This window comes from Microchirus variegatus, assembly GCF_963457635.1.
Source record: "Microchirus variegatus genome assembly, chromosome: 14".
NCBI lineage: Eukaryota > Metazoa > Chordata > Actinopteri > Pleuronectiformes > Soleidae > Microchirus > Microchirus variegatus.
The window spans coordinates 2,407,607-2,418,820 of NC_139815.1; positions in this window are offsets into that span (position 1 = coordinate 2,407,607).

Sequence of the window (11,214 nt, forward strand, 5' to 3'; positions counted from 1 at the left end):
CTTGATTTCATGCAGTGTGGCGGATTTTTTGGTGTGTGTGTTCCAATTTTTCCAAATTGGGATTTCCTTGCCTTCATAATGACACAAAGTGTTCTCTCAGTCAAATCAATGGCAGCTATTTATACGAGCGCTAATCCCTCAACCGGCGCTCGACTGCCAGAAAGGAGAGGGATGGCTTTTTAAAGTAATGCTGCAAAACAAAAGGAGACACTAAATGAATGCAAATTGGCGCCGCTGCCGTCGCTCGTTGTGAATGTCCATCTCTGAGAGAGTGGCGAGGGAGAGGGAGGGGGAGGGAGGGGGGGAGAAAAATGAAACAGCTGTTTAAGACAGCTCATTTGGTAAATAACCCCCCCTTCTCTCCCCCTCCCCTCCCTAACACCGTGTTCCCTACCAGTTGAGCTCGGAATAAAAGGCTCAGATAAGCAGCCGTCGCCGTCCACTCGCTCATTCCTCTCTGTCGTCGCATTTTCAACAGAGCACGGGGCACGAACGCTCCTGACAAGTAGGGCTATCATCCGAGAGATCATTAAGCACAAGGGTTGAAGTGCCATCTTCAGTGCCATGGCAACAAGGGGTTGTGAAGATGAGATAAAAACAATGCGAGGCAGGAGGCGGGGAGGCGGGGAGCCCAATGATCATCGCTGATCGATGGATCTCTGCCTCCCTCTCTTTTTACAGGGCCAGGCACAGGAAGAGAGGAGGCAGGAGCAGGGAGGACAGCGAGTGTGTGAGCGAGTGAGGGGAGCTTCATAGGTGCTGGAACAGTGGGAACCTCGTCTCTTCAAAGCGCAGATCGTTTCCCTCACGACGCTCTAATTGAACATGTCAAACAGAGCATTTGCATGAGAATGATTATTTTGACTTTGTAGCGCGCCAGAGCCAGAGGCCTCACATCTGCACCGGGGAGCAGCAGCAGCAGCTCGGCGCCCCCTACAGGGCAGAGGGGAGAGGGAGTGTCAGTCCACGTTCCACATGACTGCAGTTCTGTTTCAGACACACATATGAAAACCACGAGCACGTCTTTATACATACTTTCTATTCAGTAAAAAATATATATTTTGAGTATTAATTCCAGGGTTCCCAGGGGTCCTTGACATCCTTGAAAGTTTGTGAATTTTGACAATTGCCCTAAAACGACGTGGGTCATTGAAAGTGCTTGAAAGAAAATAGTGTGTCTCCCTTGTTTGTTACTACGCCACCTACTGTTTCATGCCCTGCATTGCTTGGCTGTACGTAGACGGGGCCTACGCAGGATAAGCGCGGAGTCGCAATGACTCGTGGTGTTGTGGACACTGTCCACTGTCTCTGCTGCTGACGTGAGATTCCGTGCAGAACAACGAGTGAGTAACGTTAAAACAAGAGGGAGCAAATGACGACAACGTGATGACTGGGAAATGAAAATGACAAGATCTCGTTCAATACGATTGATACCGATATTAGTCGGATTCAGACATTTTAGACCATTTACGGTATGAACTTTGAAGCTGTTAATTCATTTGCACTTTGTATGTATGAAGGCTGTGACAAAGTAACCAAAGGAGAACGTTCTGGAAACCAAGAGAGAACGTTCTATAGAGGTTGTGACAAAGTAACTGTGGGGGAAGGTTCTGGAAACCAAGAGAGGATGTTCTATCGAGGTTGTATGAGGGTTGTGAGAAAGTAACATTAGGGGAACGTTCTGGGAACCCAATGTGCAACCAAAACTAACATTAGGAGAACCACAGGAGAACCTCGGCGGGAACACTGCACAGTTCTTACATACTGAACTTTTAATGTTTTGGGTGCATTTCACAGCCTATTTTTCTTTTTCTAAAGGTTTGTAAAGATCACTCACACTTTCCCGCAGCTTTGTGAAGCGTAAGCACTTTTTTTCTTCTTCTTCTTCTTCTTCATATCGTACGTTATAAAGCGGCTTTACGTGCGACAGAGGTGAGCTGAGGGCAGTGAGTGTATTATCATGTGCAGCTGTCAGAGCTGTATGTGGTTCTGTGCTGAAGCGCCGTGCGGGGGCTTCTGCTAAATGCCACCAGGTTACAACTGTGGTTGTTTGCTCTTTTTAATTATAGCAGCAATGCTTTTTGAAGCGTGTGATAAGCATTCTACATTCTCCCTCCTCTCTCACTCACACACACACACACACACACACAGAAACAGCAGCTCTACTGTGCGCACACACACACACAAGCACAGACATGCAGATTGTACACAAATCCCAGTTTGGGAAGTTTCCTCTCTTTTTCCACATGTGCTAATCAATCCGCAGAGAGAGCGAGCGATCTATCAGGAAATCTTTAGCTTTAAACAACGCCGTGTGAAAAGGGATGAGGCTCGTTCCACGGGGCAGGGCACGGTGAGGACTGAGGAGCAGGAGCTGTCTTTATGCACCCGGGAGTGTCAATAAGGATTATGAGAGTGAGCTTTTATCTCTTCAAACACAGAGACCAGTCACTCATTTGAATGGATGAACAATTCAGGTCTGCTCAATAAATTAAACCTTTTAAAAAAAAAAAGAGAGAGAAGAAGAAGAAGAATATACTTCCATAAACACATTCAAATCCCAACTCCATTCAAATTCCAGCACCATGTGCTTAATTTAAGATCTAATCTACCTTTTTTTTTGTTTTCTATTTCCTCCAATTCACAGCAGGCAAATCTTTGTACACGTAGTTGTTTAAGACCTCAAAGGATAAACACAGACTAGCTATTGTTGGTGGCAATGCACCTTTATCCCCAACTTAAGACCCACAGTTCCTTTGAGAGTGTTCCTGGCAGATGCCGTATGCAAAGCAGGTGCACTGAGGGAAACATGCCCAACAAAAGAGACATTATTGCATTTCACCAGCTCTCCAGAAAAAAAGACGAGCGGAATATTAAAGGTGACACACAACTGTATTTACACATCGTTTCAATATACCTAAAATAACCCGGCGCCTCGCTTCTATCTCGCGCTATCAAATAAAAACGAGGCAATAAAAAAAAATCTGCCAAGAGAAGAACAAATAAAAGCAAATTTTGACATTTTGCTTTTTTTTCCTGACGCCTTCCATTTATAGGTCAGAGGAAACACCAGCCGACCTCTCATTGTTTCTTAAATGGCATTTTGTTCGGGCCGGGGGGAGGCGGGAATTAATTAATGCGAGGGTAGCTGCCGCCGTCAAAAGGCGGCACATTAAAATCAATGATTAATAAATTCAAAACACACAACAAACTCAGCTGGGAGATGAAAATAGTGTTTGCGCGGCGCCATAGGAAGCGGCCGCAGCGCGGGTTCCTCCCACCGAACGAGGCGTCCACTCACACGGCTAATGGAAAGTAGCCGGTGCCAGCTGTGTGCCTGTGAATAAAATCACTTTAATTAAAGGAATTACAATGGAAAAGGAACCGGGGATGTGTGGAGTGGTATCGACAGGAAGCGGCCTCTCTCTCGTGTGTATGTGACGCACACGCACACACACACATGCACAGTGAAATCCCATAAAGACTTAAAAGAACAGAGTGCCTTTGTGCTCATATTATTAACTGGGGCTAATCCACACATGCTCTATTGTAGCGTACAGCTCTAAGATTTACTCCAAATATGTCCCTCTGAGTCGACATTATAAGGGAAGATACGGATACTTTAGTCGCGTCTGGCAGCGCGGCAGCGACGACGACGACGACGCCAGCCCAAGAACAAATAACAAACGTCTAAATACAATTTCATAAGGTGTTTGTTTGTTGAGACAAGGACAACAAAATTAATGAAAGGCAAATATTAGATTTTGTTGGTTTTAACTGAGGGGGGGGGGGGGGGGTAATAATAAGAGCAGTTTTATTAGACCTCGAAATCACACAGTACATGACAATGAAGCGCTTTTTCCAAGGAGGTTTTCAAGTTTTCTGTTTTCTGTTGACTCAGGGAACAGGAAACATTTGTAAAGCCACTCACTCTACTACACCAAAGTCCAATGAGAAAAGCAGTGTTTTTATCTGGTTAACCCTTAGTGCTCTGCACCCTTTGTAAATTGCCAGGGGGATAATGCAAAACTCCTTATATGGACATCCTGGGGGTGGGGGTGTATATGACACACATTCAGGCTTTAAAAATGCTTTTTTTTTTTTTGTTAATCTTCTTAATTGTCAAAGTTATGATTAATTAATTTTATATTGAATTTTTAGTAATGATTTTAAGTAGTAAAATATGCAGAAGTTACAAAAAAAGACTGTTTTTATTTTATTTTTGTTCATAAAAAAGGAACCCATTGAACTTTGAACTGTGACATATTCCATATTTCCCTAATTCAAACCCGATTTTAAAATTTTTTGTGTACTTTTTGGTGAAAATGAAAAAGAAATGTCATCAGATTGCCAAGATTGTGCTGAAAAGAGGATATAAGATGCTCTATGTTGAACAACCTCTGTGTACTGTATGTGTTTTAATATAGTGATATAAAATGCTAGGCAAAATGCTATGTGTTCTAAGCAGTAAATAACATTACACGTAATTTTATGTCTATAATATCTGAAGAATATGTTCAGCACTTTATTTCAGTGCTAAGAGACAGGAAATTTAAGTTTGTCAACGACCCACTCTCCCACACCAAAGTCCATAGAGAAAATCAGTGATTTTAGCTCACAGGGACACAGGAGCTGCTGGTCTACTGCTGCCTCGTGTGGTCAGTTTGTCTCATTTAGGTGAAGCTAAATGAAGAACTTCAAATGCCAAAGTCACAAAATAACACATTATACAAAATAACAATAACACATCTGAGGCAGTGGTGGATCAACAGCTCCTGTGTGCTGTGATGTTAAAATCTATGGTTTTCTCAATGGACTTTGGTGCAGGAGAGTGAGCTGTTTAGAAAGTTAACTAAACTTCTGTTTTTACTTATTCCTATGCAAGAAAAATGCATATTTTATTAATATCAGGTGGTAAATGGTTAATAAAGTTGCATGTATCATTTGAAAATGTGTCTAAAGTAAAGTGGATGAGGAAGAAATAACCACACATTTGCGACATGAATCCAATATAATAATCAGAAATACTTTTTTACTATTAATCTCCAGGGAGAAATTGCTTTTGTTACAGCTTCTAACTGCGATTCACAGCCTATTAAAAATAAATATACAAAGAATGAATAAATATATGTAAAGAATAAAGATTATATGCAAGAATTGAATAAATTAGATGCATTATACAGTGTAGAAAACACTATTACCAAAGTAAATTAAGTTCAAATTAAGTGTGTGTACTTATTTTGTTTTTAATATCCAGCTAGCACCATGTGTAAGCTGTTGATATGCGCGTATTATTGTCTGTAAGACGCCGTTGCGTTACCCTAACAATGACATAAGAAAGTGATTGACGTGTGGCTGAATACTGCCATGAAATGATGGGTCAAAAAACAAGAATTTAAACTATCAATCCAAGCAGCATTAAGACACCGAATAATAATTAACTCTGTTGTGATAGGTCTTCATGGACAAATATAATTCAATATTTCAGATGTAACCGAAGCGGCAGCAGTGGTGTGCAGCTGTGAAGCCTGATTATCTGTTCCATTTAAAGGCACCGCTGTAAATCTGTCTTTTCACTGCTCGTCCTCCTCTGTGTGTGACGAGGTGAAGGTGAAACGGCAAAAACATAAACATGTTTACGTCGCCGCGAGGGGAAACAACCTGGTTAGCAGCAGGAAGACAAGGGGAAAACAGCCACTTAACAAAAGAGTCACCTCATAAAATTTACATCTGCTTAAGTCTATGATATGTTAAGAATGTGTTAAGTGCTTTTTTCCTTCACTGGAAACCACATCAAACTCCATTGAGAAAATCAGCGATTGTACATTTCGGCCAAAAAAAGAGTGATTCATCCACTGCTGCCTCCGTCTGTGAATTCAAGGGTTGTTTTGTGACTTCGGCTTTTAAAGGTGAAGTAAGGAGTTTATAGTGCCATCTAGAGGAAGAGCTGAAATTTACAACAAAGAACTGCTCCTCTGCTCACCCCCTCCCTTCCCTGAGCGCTACGGTGTCCTCAGCCGGTCAAATGTCGTCCTCGTCGTCTTTCTCTGTGTCAGCAGATGAGGTTTGTGAGGCGAGGGAGAGGGCGAGCTACCGCGGCCGTAGCAGACGAAGCGGAGAGAGAGGAGGCGGGACTTCCGCTACAAGTAAAGAGACGCTTGATTTGTTCTCTCGCGTTTGTCCTTACAGGCTCCGGTAGAAACATGGCGTCTCGCTGCTAACAGTGGCTATGCAACTGCGGCCCGCGACCATGTTATTTTACATGACTTTTTGAAACACTACGAAATGAAACAAAAACTATTATACAGCGACTAGACAATGCAGGAGCATATAATATGTATAAAAAAGTGGATTTTGGGTTATATAAACCCATAAATACTACACATTGTCCCTTTAAAGTTCTAAATAAAACACACTTACCAATGTAGGCAGCAGTAGAGCAGCAGCTCCTGTGTCCCCGTGAGCTAAAAACGATGATTTTCTCTATGGACTTTGGTGTGGCAGAGTGAGTACTTTACAAACCTCAGTGTCTGGCCCTAAAACATTTGTCTCACAGTGAGATTAAGCAGCAGACATGTTGTTAAGATACTGTAGAGTTAAGATGACATAGATTTTACGAGGTGAGCCTGTTCTTAAGGGACTAAAATCAATTTTACTATCAATTATGGCAGTTTTTTTCTTTTCACCGAGCGCAAGCAAGCAACTTCAGAAAACCTGGAATATCCCTGTAAACAGACTCACATTGTTATTGTTATTAGTGTTTTCTCGCTTATAAAACATGATTTAGCGTCTCTTGTAATGTTATTTTATCCTCTATAGTGGGATTAAGTTACAGTTTTTTGGTGTGTGACTGTGATTTGACTTAACTTCACTTTATTTACTAAAGTAACAGATTGTTCTGAGAAAATACTATGAGAGGTTTATTGTAGTTTAGTTTGTGTAATCCTTTATAATATATCCTTTATAACTGTGATATCAAAATAATAACATTTGTGACGCTTTTACAGTTTTTACATTTACAGATTTTCAACATAAAAGTGTTTGTTCAAATGTGGTTCATGATAAAAATGCATATTTATGATGCAAAATTAAATCTATAAGTGTCAGAAACAGACATAAAACATAAAATCATTAAATGAATCATGAAATTCACTGTCATATGTTCACAGGCAAATGCTAATTTTCAATCGCCGAGATGGATTCTCCTTCATATTGTCAGAGAACTTATATTTTTCAATAATTAATAATTAAATAATAATATTTTTTATATTATTTTTGTATTTTTACATTTATTTTGTAAAATATGAAAATAACTTAATACAAATAATGCATTTAGCTGCTTCTTGTGCTATGACACATTAAAAACACCTGCTGTTAAATAGGTTTGCACAGTGTAAAACATACTTTATGTGAATAAAATACATTTTTGATTATTTGATTATAAAAATTAGGTTTTCCTCTTCTTCTTTGAGAACATTTGTGGCTCGTCCTGTATTTAATGTGTTTGGCCACAAGAGGGAGCCAGAGACATGCCCAGATTCATGTCCCTCCCTGTCTTCTTGAGGACATGTGCTGCTGCCATGCCTGTGTCTTTGTGGACCATAACAAGAGATGCTCCCTATGGGGGGGGCGGGGTTTGAACACAGGCGACGTCTCCAGCTCTGCGGCGGCGAATCAGCGCCACGCAATAAAATATTTAAGAGTAAGAGAAAGAGAGGAACTGCGTCGCCTGGTGACATCAAAGTCGTACACACTGGAGGAACTTGTTTACACGGGGATGGCGGCGATTTCCTGAGGGAGGTGTAGCCTCATTCCAGCGCCGCTCAGTGAGAGCAAACAACAGCAACAACTCTGTCAACACACACACACACACACACACACAGAGTAGAGACAGAAACCACTGGAGACACAAGAGGCTGGATCTGAGCTGCTGGTTAAAGGGACAGTTCAGGGGGGTTTCAAGCACCTGCGACACAGAGGTGGCGCCCGCTGAAAACAAGCACAAGAAAAACCTGATTTTAGCCATTTATCAGAAGCGTTACCTCATAAAACCTACACCCACTAAAGTGTAAAGTATCTTAAGAATGTACTCACTGCTTAATCTCAGTGTTAGACAGTTTTCCAACAGGAAATGTATGTTTTACTACTCTGTAAACCCAAGGTTACATCAAGGTACAAAAGAGTTACTGAATTACTGATTTCAAATGTGTTGATTTGTGACTTGTGGTATTTGAAATCCTTCATTCAACTTAACCTCAGTGACACAAAGTGACCATACGGGGCAGCAGGAGACCAGCAGCTCCTGTGTCCCTGTGAGTTAAAAACACTGGTTTTCTCTTTGGACTTTGGTGCAGAGGAGATGACGACACCCGTTCCAGACTCATATTTATCATCTCAAATGAGATTGAGATGAAAAGGGCTGTCAGTGTAGCTCCTTGTGTGGGATTAGTTCCTCAAACTACGAGGCAACCTCACATCTGCGGCCCATTTTGAACTCTATATCTTAAATACGATCCCTTTAAGCCAGGGGTTCTCAAAGTTTTGATACCTGAGGGCCAATTTAGGAACCCAACATTGGACTGAGGGCCACCAAAGGGAAACAAAAAGAGAAATAAAAACCATTTGTAATAATTTTAATGACCAGTTCTACAGTTTACACTTATTGGTCTATATCCAGTTATGTCCAATAAACATTTAACAAGCTTAGTAGCTCCTGGATTAAAACTATCAACTGTAATTCATTGCGGGCCGCCAGAAATGTTTATGCCGGCCGCCATTGGCCTGCAGGCAGCACTTTGAGAACCCCTGCTTTAAGCTGATGTTGATTTCATTCTATCCTCGTTTCTCTTGAGGTGAGCCAGTGTGTCAGTGACAGTCAGTTCGGATGACATAGGCACAAGGTACGTAGCCAAATGACGACATTGCTGACCTCAGCTTTAAGAAATCGCATAAAAGGTTTATTTAGTCCCAGTGATGTTTGACCTTTGACCCCCACATTCTGATCAAGTCATCCTCTTGAGTCTACAAGTGAAGGTCTGTGCCAGATGTTGTGACATTTCATAAATCTGCTCTCTAATACGAGTTCATGTGCCTTTTGATTCACACAATCTGCCGAGTTCATTTCTGAGTGAAGCTGAACAGTTGAGCCGTGTTTGAAGAAGTTTCTTCAAGGGTTTCTGGAGTTTTAGACGTGCAGTCAGTGAGGAGTGTGAATGGCTGTGTCTTTGTTTAGTTTGTTTTGTTATCACGTTTGCCTTTTGTCGTACCTGAGGACGCAGACATTTGCGTGAGAGTCCGACATTATTCTCGGCGGTGACGGCTTCATTGTTCATCTTGTGGTTGGAGGACGTTCAAAGATTTATGAAAGAACGTCAGACTCAAAGATGAAAAGTGGAGAAATGAGCTGCAACACTGTGACACTGATTTTTACTGTAAAACGTGAAGTGAGCATCAACTTTGTCCTTTTGTTTCCGTCTCGTGTCATCACTGCGTTTCTTGTGACAGTGTCATACTGACATCTAGTGGAATATAGTCAGAGTGCATCTGTGGAGCGACTCAGTGATGGAGGAAAATCACTCTGCTCAATGTCTGATATTATTTCAACTCCAGCTCTCGCCACATTTGCATATTCCCTTTCAATGACTTGATTCTGTCTGTTGTTGGAAATTGTTTGAGAATATTGATGTTTTTTATCCAGAAAAACTCCTCAATTTACCTCTATTCTATTACATTGTGGGCTTGTAGGACAAATACGGCTTCTATGTTGACTTATGATTCAAGGAACAATGTGGCATTTATTTATTAATAATCGTGGTATGGAAACAAGGCCCTTAAAGCCCCTTGTAATGCACCTTCCCTTCTCAGAACCATCTGTTTTGAAACCCTTCATTGTGGAACATTGATTATGTTATGGTTATTTTGTAGTTGTAGTTATTTTCCATTGAATAGTGGCAAGACAAAGTCAATTTATACATCTCTATACATTATTTTTTCAATCAAGTATGTTATTTTTAGGTTAAAATGTAAAAAAATATGACCTATTACTTAATTTTTTTTGCCAGTAGTCATTCTTTTACAACAGGAAACTGAAGCCTGTGTCACTGAGTAAATGGTTCCCTCTCCACGCCAAAGTCCTTTAAAAAATATCGCTTGTTTTACACCGCGGTACACAGAGCATTTCACCCACTTCTGTCCCCATTAGTTAGTTCAAGTGTGGTATTGTATAACGGATTATTTATTATTCGGATTATCCTGCGTGTCGTAATCTTACCAAACAAGGCCGCAGTAGACCAGTTGCTCCTGTTTCCCCGCGAGCTAAAAACGCTGATTTTCTCTACAGACTTTGGCGTGGAGAAGAGTGCGCGATTCACAAACTTCCTTTTACAGTTGGGAAAACGCTACATAACATCGATATAACGCGGCGATGATATTCTTAAGGTGTCGCAGACTTGATATAACATAGATGTTGTTGGGTTAATCGTCTGACAAGTGGCTAAAATCGGATGTTTGTTGTCTTCGCCTTGCTAATACGTAGCCGTAGCAGTGGCGCGAGCTCTCAGGGAGGAACTGAGGTTTTGTTTACATCTGACAGAGTAGCCACGCGGTGCCTGTCTACTTCCGTTTTGGCGAAGCTCCGCCCCCCCCCCCCCGACCAGCTGTCACTGCGCGCCTCCTCTTCCCGCCTGTGGATGGTTTGAAATCACAAACTTTGTTTTTTCCCTCTCTCTGCGGCTCAATGCAAGCACACACACGCGCGGGTTGTACATATACGTGGATATAGAGACGATTCGTATTCACGCACACATCGCGTAAGAGTGCGTTAGCGCCGCGTTTGACGGGAGTTTGGAGCGGGACAAAACGGTGGTTGGAGGGGGTTAAAGGTCTCAGCTGCTCCTCCTCCTCCTGTGAAGTGAAGGCGCCAGAGCTCAGAGGAACCAGCTTCAGTCACTCACACATTCACAGAGAAACGAGCCAAAGAGCGGCCCCGTTTGTGACGAACAGGCGGGAAAGACATTTACACAAACATCCACCTTTTATTTCGTCTTCTTCGTTCTTCTTCTCCTTGTGGATACGAGTGAACTTCAAGGACACGCAGTCTTGAGGTGAGACTTTTATCTGCAGTTTGTTTGGTTCACTCCTATCAGGCTAGCACTGACGTGACATGTTTGTAGTTATAAAACAGTGATTTCACCGACTTTAATACGTGTTTTTGTG